At 34.2% G+C, this 10,355-nt stretch overlaps 1 protein-coding gene across 5 annotated transcripts in view; it reads left to right on the forward strand.

Annotated features, from left to right (window-relative positions):
- LOC108216803 (uncharacterized) overlaps window positions 1-10,355 on the forward strand; it is a 31,903-nt gene that overhangs the window by 4,229 nt on the left and 17,319 nt on the right. The gene's annotated exons all lie outside the window — the stretch shown is intronic.

Genomic DNA, 10,355 nt, shown 5'->3' on the forward strand with positions numbered 1-10,355 from the left:
CTGCTGCTGCACCTTCTGTGAGAAAATCTCCAAGGCTACAACCTATAAAAGAAGATGAAGAAGATTTCTCTATTCATATTGTCGACCCTGAGGGAGGAGAAAATGCAGACAAGGGACCAGCAGAAAAAGCACAAAGAAAAGTAAGGGCGACAAAGAATGAAGGTGTCAATAAAAGGAAAGCCGTAGAAGAGGTAAATAGTTACACTATAACAATACTTGTTCATTGTTCATCCCATTTTACAACAGTAGAGATATAAAATATACATGGTTTCTATTGTATAGTACAGTTACACATTTGTAAAAACATTTAAATGGTCTGATTCTGTAACATAAGTAAAATAGTGCCAATTTTTTAATAATTATAGTTGGTTCCACTTTAGAAGCAAAATTAATGATTACTGATGAATACATCAGGATTACTGATGAGTGCATCAGGATTACTGATGACTGCATCAGGATTACTGATAGTCATCATCTCAGGTAGTAGCACTGTTAAGCTATTATTCTAAGATGAGCTTTAAAAATATTTGATTCATACGGATCATAATGATTACTAATGAGTACATCAGTATTGCTGATGAGTGCATCAGGATTACTGATGAGTGCATCAGGATTACTGATAGTAATCATCTCAGGTTTACATTCCACAGTAGAACTGTTGAGCTATGTTCTAACATGAACTTTAATTTTTACAACATAATATTTAATATTTAATGAGCTATGTTTAATATTTGATACAGGTACAACATAATAAGGAAAAGAAATTGAAGAAAAAGGTGGAAGCAGAGAATGAAGATGAAGAAGTGGAAGAAGAAGAAGAAAAAGATGATGATGAGAAACCAAAAAAGATTTTAATCCGTGCTTATCCATCAACATTTTCAAAAACAATCTCAAGGCTGTCTGAAGCTCAAAGGCAGTGGGTGAAATCTGCTGGGTTTGGTGCACTCCTTCATTTTACTCTTGGTGAGGAACTGCCACACAAGACAATAGTTAATTGCTTATGGTGGTTCGAGCACAATAAATGTGAGTTTGGTCTATTCCCAAATCGGAATCTTAAAATAACAGAGGATGATGTTTTTGACATAATTGGTCTACCACAAGGGAAATTGGATGTTAAACTTGAAGATTCTAAAGATAAAATCCAAAGCTGGGGCAAACAATTTAAAGAAAGGCAGCCAAGCAGGATCACTGAAAAGATGTTGCGTGAAAAGATTGCAGAGTCTCGTGATGCCGATGAACATTTCAAGCAGAACTTCATGATTCTGATGGCTAACCTTTTCATCAGAACAGATAAAACGTCCTTTGTTTGCCCCAAAATCCTGAGGTTCAGTGGTAATTTTGACAATGCAAGAGACTACAATTGGTGCAAACTTGTGATACAAAATTTGAAAGAGGCTCATGAACAATGGTGGAATGATCCAAAAACACAATACTACACTGGTTGTTTTGTTTTTCTTCTTGTAAGACACCTTGAAACATTTGATACTCTTTTTTACTATATATGTATAACTTCTGCCATCGTCTCTTATGACTTTCTATTTTGTCTGTAGTACTTTTATCTAGCTAGGACAAGCCATCCTGATGTTAGAGTGAAGAAAACATGGCCTGCCTTTGTTGGCTGGAAGAATTCATGCATTGATGACAGAGCAAAGAGGGAGGGTCTTGATAATAATTTTGGTTATGGAGATATTGTAAGTAGATAGTCTATATTCTTTCTACATATAGTCATGAATATAAAAAATGCCAATTATTTATATAATTATGCAGGTTCCAGAATTTGAAACTCCTGATGAAAGCAAACAAAATGATGTGAACTCTGAACAGTACAAGGTATAAAAATAATAAAAAATGAAGATGATTCTATAGTAGAACCACCATATTAAATATAACTGTTTTTGATTATGTATCCTTTTTAACTTGAGTTTTTGTTTATTTCCATAAATAAATGAATATAAATGATGTTTTTATTCTATAATACTGGGTGGGAACAGCAACTTCACCACACCTAAAGAAACATTGAAGGGCGTAGGACCCAGTCGGCTGTTTTCTCCACAAGACAATGTTGATGCATCAATATTGTCAATTGCAAGAGATGTTGAACAGAATCACAATAGCACTGAGGTGCTCACAGAGGATGTAAGAAAATTTATTAGAATCAAGTAATTTACTATAGATTCATAACTATGTGCAAGTACTAACATACATTAATGAAACTAGGAGATATCGTCAAGATTACAGCATCATTTATCACAAATGGAAAAGCTGAAGAAAGAATTTGGTGAAACACTTGACAAGGGGAAACAGCTGTTCCCAGAAAGTGATAAAATGAAAGAATATGAACAGAGGTTTGAAGAGATGACAACAGGAAGGTGAAAGATTTAAATAATACTTTTACTACATAACTTTCTGAACATAACTTGTTTAGATAGATTCTTAGAATTATTTTTTACTCTTTGGCAAAACAGTATTGATAAAGGCTGGGATTTTTTCACATACAAAGACTGGAAAACATTTGACATTTTAATGCTCCCGGAAAATGAAAGGGCTTTTAATAAGATGCACGACATAGATGACTTTTTAGATGATTTAAAATTAGGGGGTCAGGTGGTTGATAGTAATATTTACACAAAACATATTACTAGGAATGAACCAAGCTATGCTGCATATGGACTCAACAATCATCTGAAAAGGGTACTCAAACCAACTGATCATCAGAAGTCTCCATTCAAAATCCGAGGGATTGATCTCAACACACAAAGGTTCAGCAAAGATGAAGAAGAAGTATGGAGCTGGATTAATGGAAGAAAGAACCGAGCAATGTGAGTATATATTTAGTATACATTTTAGTTTCAAATAGCAGATGGTTATTGACTATAATGACTCAATCGTGATTTATAAAATATTATGATTCAGTGTTAGAGTCATTTGGAAACCATTCCATTCCTTTAAGTAATGATACATGACAAGTATTTGGATACTGACTGTATTTCACAGCTGTCAAATAAAAAATCATCAGTATTTTGATCCTGACAGTATTTCATATATATATAATCCTGACAGTATTTAATATGGTTGACACTATACTTTGCAAAAGCAAAAGCTAATAATTGACTCTGTTTTAAACATGCAGGATTGAGATATTCCTCTGGAACAACGTTACTTGCTTGAAGCATCACATTCAAAGCCTACAAATTGGAAAAGAAGTGTTGTTCCATGTTGTTGATGCTTATACAAGCATACTAAACGAAGATGAAAAATTCAGAGCAGCAGAGTCTCCTTATAGGTTTTTCTGCAGTACAATGGTGACAGTAAGTTAATCACAAATAATCTACAGTCTGTTATTTCATATTCCATGTTATATATTATATCTGCAGAACTCATATTATATGTTTAGAATTTTTATTAATAACTGTTATATGTGTCTTTAATGGTAGATGGGAAATGTGGTTAAAGGAAGCCAATTGGTAGCAAACAGTACTGATCCAAATATAACATACATGAAGTTCAAATCCAACATGGATGCAATTTTGTTCAAGCACAGAGTTGATATTAATCATGTTGATCTGGTATATACTCTATCCATATTTATCATTTATAACAATGTGAGATTATTTCCTATTTTCATATTTAGATTGTGAGTAAATATATTTGTTTTTTTTTCAACCAAAGATCTTCTTCCCAATCTCCTCTGGAAACCACTTCTACCTGATATGCTTCAATTTAAGGAAGATTTGTGTTGACATAATTGACAACCGAAGTGGAGACCGTGTAGATATCATGTATGATAGAATACCTGAAGCCCTGGTATGCAACTTTTTCCAGTTTTAAATAAATATAGTAATTTATGTTTTATTTGATTATATTAACCAACTATTATATTTTTAACTATACGTTTCAGCAAGAGAACTTTGGGTTATACATGGCACAGAAAAGCCCAAGAAAAATCAAGTTGTTAAATAATGCTCCAGTGCAACGTCTAGAAATGAAATGGAGAACTTCAAATAAGAATGTAGACTCTGGAGTGTTTGTGATGCATCATATGGAAACATATATGGGATATACTCTGCGCAACTGGGATTGCAAATTTGCTGCGGAGGTTGGATGCAAAACTAACTTAATTTTGTTTCTAAAATAATTTCAAGTTTGGATTAGATATGTGTTTTTTTCTCTTTTATGACCATTTGTGACAATCATATTTACAGGGTATTGAACAGAAAAGGCAATTGGAGAAGGCAAGAAAAATATATGCTGCAAAGATTGTCTACTCAGAAATAAACATCTTGAAAGACCACATGAAAACAGAGATAAAGTTTGTTAATCAGAACTAGACTAGACTGAACTTGTAAAAATATATTGATTAATCTTGGATAATTGTGTTGCATCAGTATTTCTGTTCCTGAAGTATTTGAATACTGACTGTGTTTCACATCTGTCAAATTATAAATCATCAGTATTTTGATCCTAACAGTATTTCATTTATGTATTTTAACTCTTAACACATGGTTCTCTTGTAGAACCAAATTGTCATCATCAGTATTTTACTTTTAAGACATGATTCCCTTGTAGAATGAAATTCATGTCATCAGTATTTCCAATCCTGACAGTATTTAATCCTTAAGACATGATTCTCTTATAGAATCAAACTAACATCATCAGTAATTGATTTTTAACATATTCTGTATGTTCAAAAAACATGATTCTCTTGTAGAATCAAATTTAAATCATCAGTATTTTTGGATCCTGACAGTATTTAAAATCTTAACACATGATTCTATTGTAGAATCAAATAAACGTCATCAGTATTTAATCCTTAAAGACATGATTCTCTTATAGAATCATATTTGACATCATCAGTATTTTGGATCCTGGTAGTTTTTCACAGCTGTCAGTAATTCAATTTTAGCATCATAAGTAAATTGAATTTAAACACATTAACTTTACTCATCAAAACATGATTCTTTTGTATTTCACTGAAAACGAAGTCAGAATTCAGAGAGTCTCTTGTTTTCTTTAAATAGAGTTTCATCTCAGTTTACTTTTTCTCACTTCTTCATCACCATCTCACCATGTCTGCTAAAGATCTTCTCGCCGAGTTTAATAGGGCAGTGGAGTCTGATCCTCCGCCACTTATGCCAGATCCGAACGCGGTTCCTCCGCCTCCTCCTCGCCCAACCTTAGGCGAACTTCAGGTCCTCATCACCGAGCTTCAGGCGAGGATAAGGATGCTTGAAAGGCGAAACGACCGCCTTGAAGACAAAATAGATGAGCTGCAGGAAGAAGTGAAGGAGTTGAAGATGGAGAACTCCTTCTTAAGGGATAAAACTGATAACGACTACTAAGTCGTTTGCTTGTAACTTTTGCTTGTAACTCCTCGCCCCATCACGGGCTTCTATTAATGAAAATATTTCCATTGTGTAACTTTTACTTCTTTCGTCTTCGAATTTTATTTTCATAGCAATCGATGATTATACCATTGGCTTTTATACTTAATCAACCACAATAGATTAAAATAAATTATTCAAAAACACAACATACCAAAAAAGATTAGATGCAATCAAACATTCATTTTTCATTAATAATAATATATTTAAAAAAGAAGACAGTACATAAAGGAAGACCTATCTAGCCCTATCAACTAGAAGACTCTTCCTCTGCCTTCTTCTCCTCCTCCTCCTGCTTGTGGAGGATACTGGACATCATCCCCGCGAATCGAATGATCCATTCGCGGCGTCTGATGGCAGCAAGCCTCCTTGCCTCGGCTTCTTCACGGAGGCGCTCCTCATGAAGGTAGCAGTTCATTGTCAGAAACTGGACCTCGAGATGTGTCTCGAAGTCCATTTCTTCAACAACCTCATCAGGGAGGCTGAGAACATGGTAGCGAACACCCCAAACAGTGACGCTGAAGCAGCGCTGGCAGATGCGGACGGAACCGTCAGAGAGAGACATTTTCAAAAAACAAAAGGGTTGGAGAAGAAGATGAAAGGTTTTAGATAAGAAAGGGTTTCTGATATGAGTGTTACAGTAGGCTTACATGCATGCCTTTTTATAGAATAGTGTATTAAAGAACTGAAGAGACATTTATTTAAAAGGAGGAGGAACATTTAATCAATACGGGTTGGGAAGAAGCATGAATACTGGTGCAAGTAATTATGATTCCGGAACAGAAGCAAACTTATGATTTTCATTTTCATCCAAACGACCGTTTATATTATCTATGATTTAAATTAGTAATTATGATAAAACAAATAATTTAATAAAAACCATGTATGATTTTATTTAGTTTTAAACTTATCTTTCTTAAAACAAAAAAAAACAAAAAATTATTAACAATTGTAATAATGTTTTTATTTAAATAATAAAATATACAGTAGGAATTAATTATTCTAAAACCCAAACCATAAACCCCAAATGTTAACGATTTCAAATTTATTTATTCCGCCTACGTCTCGGCTTCAGGCCTTCGGCCCTTCAGCCTCGCCTTAATTAGGGATTTAGGCTCGAGGGAGTAGGGCCTACCGGCCCTACACCCTCAATCCTAAACCCTAACCGTCGGGCAATTTAATAGACATTAGGAATATAAAACCGCTCGAGGGAGTAGGGCCTACCGGCCCTACACCCTCAATCCTAAACCCTAACCGTCGGGCAATTTAATATACAGTAGGAATTAATTATTCTAAAACCCAAACCATAAACCCCAAATGTTAACGATTTCAAATTTATTTATTCCGCCTACGTCTCGGCTTCAGGGCCTTCGGCCCTTCAGCCTCGCCTTAATTAGGGTTTAGGCTCGAGGGAGTAGGGCCTACCGGCCCTACACCCTCAATCCTAAACCCTAACCGTCGGGCAATTTAATATACAGTAGGAATTAATTATTCTAAAACCCAAACCATAAACCCCAAATGTTAACGATTTTAAATTTATTTATTCCGCCTACGTCTCGGCTTCAGGGCCTTCGGCCCTTCAGCCTCGCCTTAATTAGGGTTAGGCTCGAGGGAGTAGGGCCTACCGGCCCTACACCCTCAATCCTAAACCCTAACCGTCGGGCAATTTAATATACAGTAGGAATTAATTATTCTAAAACCCAAACCATAACCCCAAATGTTAACGATTGTTTTTAAATTTATTTATTCCGCCTACGGTCTCGGCTTCAGGGCCTTCGCCCTTCAGCCTCGCCTTAATTAGGGTTTAGGCTCGAGGGAGTAGGGCCTACCGGCCCTACACCCTCAATCCTAAACCCTAACCGTCGGGCAATTTAATATACAGTAGGAATAATTATTCTAAAACCCAAACCATAAACCCCAAATGTTAACGATTTTAAATATTTAAATTTAAGTAATAAATTAAGAATTTCTTTCCCCTAAACAAATAATTCAAAACAAACAAAAGTGCGCTAATTTTAAAAAAACAAAGAAGCGGGAAAACCAATCAGCATTTATCAGAAAGTACAGAACCAACTTAACACTCTTTCATAACTTCCACTCCACTACACAATCGACGGTTTTCAAATTCAATTCTCCAACTAAGCTTTCTCATCTCTTTCAGATTAACATCTTCAATCTTCAAATTCTAGTAAATCTAAATCACATTTCACTAACTTCATCAAAATGCAGACCTCTCCTTCATGAACACCAAGTGTTCGATAAAAGGGTACGAGTTTGCCCCAAACAATTTCTGTGCACCTTTAGAGAAATCTGTGTTTCCTGATGATTTTCATATCATTATAGACTTTTTGACTTGTAGTCCAATTTATTACGCATTGACTCAACCTACTAAGGTTACTTTCAAAAGTGTAATGCAAATTTGGAGCACTTTAAAGTTTATAAATGGAGGCCAACAGAGAAATCAAAATTGACGTTCAATTACAATGGCAAGGAGTATGTCATCACACCGGAGGTGGTGGAGGAAGCACTGCATCTTCCAAAATTAGAAGAAAAAACTCCAGAATATATTACAGCTGATGTGCTTATTGCGTTTTTGAAATTACTGGGATATAATGGTGATCCTGACAGGATTGGAGTACTGCAGAGATCTCGCCTGAAGAAGCAATGGAACTTGTACTTTGATTATATCACTAGATGCTTCTTGAACAAGGTTTCAAACTTTGATGCTATTCCATCAGGATCACTTGAAATTGGGTATTCTCTTATCTACAACACTGTGTTTGATTATGGAAATTTCATCCTTAACTTGATAGGTACTAGAAAAGAGGATAAGCTTAAGTATATCTGTTATGTTAGGTTTTTACAGTTGATTTTCATCATATGTGCCCCTCTGCTGATTTTCCTGATGACGAATTAGTACCTATTAGTAAGATTTCAGAAACAGGGATTAAGCCATAATAAATGGTGATAAGAAAAATAATTTAGAAGGTGAATGTTTCGTTCCTAAAGAAGTGTGGCAATTTCTTAGCACAAACATGGCAGAAAAATATAATTTGGTTACTACTAGTGTTCCATCATCAACTACTGATATGGCACTAGACAGTTCACCAATTCGTCAAAGCCCAAAGAGAAAAATCAAGGACATCACTAAACAGAAATCAAAAGTAAAAAAAAAGAAGGTTGTGGCATCAGGAATGGCATCAGATAATAAAAAAAAGAGATGGACTCAACAGATACACAAATGCAGAAACCTCCTAGAAAAAGGAAGCTTAGAATTCTGGATGTTGATTCAGATCGTGATGAAAGCACACCTCCTTCAGTGAATATCAGCAATACAGAAACGATTGATCCTGCAAATTCTGGGAAAAAGGCAGAGACCAATGTGTATAAGAGGAAAAGACTTGTGAAGTGCTCAAACTACGTTCCTACATTACAATTCAATGAACTTGTTGAGGAAAAAGTCAATCCCCTTCCTGAACTTGATGAAATGATGATTCAAGACATGAACAAGACAACTGAAATTGCTGACACTGAAGAACGGATTATGACGCAAGAGGTTTCAACTCAATTACAGGAAGCAGCTGGAAATTTGGATATGGTCATTTATCAACCTCTAATCAGTGTGAACCCTATTCATGAAGTTCCTGTAGAGAAAAATCTTCAAAGTAAGAATTTAAATATCAAGCATGATTTTCATTAAATGGTTTATTTATATAGAATGGATAATTTTATATGATTCAATGCATACTCTTTTTGCCAAACCGTTATTAGTATCAAATTTTATATGTATTTATAGATTTTTCATATGATTCTATAGTATAATCATCTCATTAAGATAATTTCATCTATGTCAGTTCCTGATGAGGATATTCATCAGGAACTGGTAACAGCTCATCACTTTTGGAGAATAAAAATTTATATACAATTTATAGATTCTGTAATAGAAGCATTCATATAAAGAATTTTGATTCTATCATATGATCATATAATATAATCACCTAATTAAGATAATTTCATTCTATGTCAGCTCCTGATGAGAATAATCATCAGCAACTGTTAACATCTCATCAGTATTGGAGAATACAAATCTATAAACAAATTATAGATTCTGTAATAGAAGCATTCATATACAGAATTTTATTTCTATCATATGATTCTATAATATAATCATCTAATTAAGATAATTCCATTTTATGTCAGTTCCTGATGAGACTAATCATCAGGAATTGTTAACATCTCATCAGTATTGTAGAATACAAATTTAAAAAAAATTTATAGATTCTGTAATAGAAGCATTCATATACAGAATTTTGATTCTATCATATGACTCTATTATATAATCATCTAATTAAGATAATTTCACTCTGTCAGTCCTGATGAGAGTAATCATCAGGAACTGTTAACAGATCATCAGTATTGGAGAATAAAAATTTAAAAACAATTTATAGATTCTGTAATAGAAGCATTCATATACAGAATTATGATTGTATTATATGATTCTATAACATAATCATCTCATTAACATAAATTTCATTCTATGTCAGTTCCTGATGAAGCTACAACTACAACAAAAACGGACAAAAATGACAAGGGAAAAAATCCTATTGTCGAAGATGAAGATGTCCATGACAATTCTGATTCCTCTGAAGATGAGTCTGACCCAGAGTTGGCTGAAGTTCTTAGAATTTCAAGGAAAAGTATTTCTGGAAGCAGCAGCAAATTTATGCAAGAGCAAATATCTTTTGACAGCTCAGACTTAAAGAAAAAATGGAAGCAACAACAATACTACACCAAGGTCTTAGGTCTGAGCTCAAAGATTTGCATACTGTAACAGATAAGCTTCAAGAAAATATCAAATCTTCAGAAAACACTTTCGCAACAAAAAGTGAGATGAGCACTTTGTCTATGAGAGTAGATAGTCTTGAATCAAAGTTCACAGATATTACAGGGAAACTTGATGAAATTCTTCAATTG

Source organism: Daucus carota, chromosome 4, assembly GCF_001625215.2.
Source record: "Daucus carota subsp. sativus chromosome 4, DH1 v3.0, whole genome shotgun sequence".
In the NCBI taxonomy this organism is placed as follows: Eukaryota; Viridiplantae; Streptophyta; class Magnoliopsida; order Apiales; family Apiaceae; genus Daucus; species Daucus carota.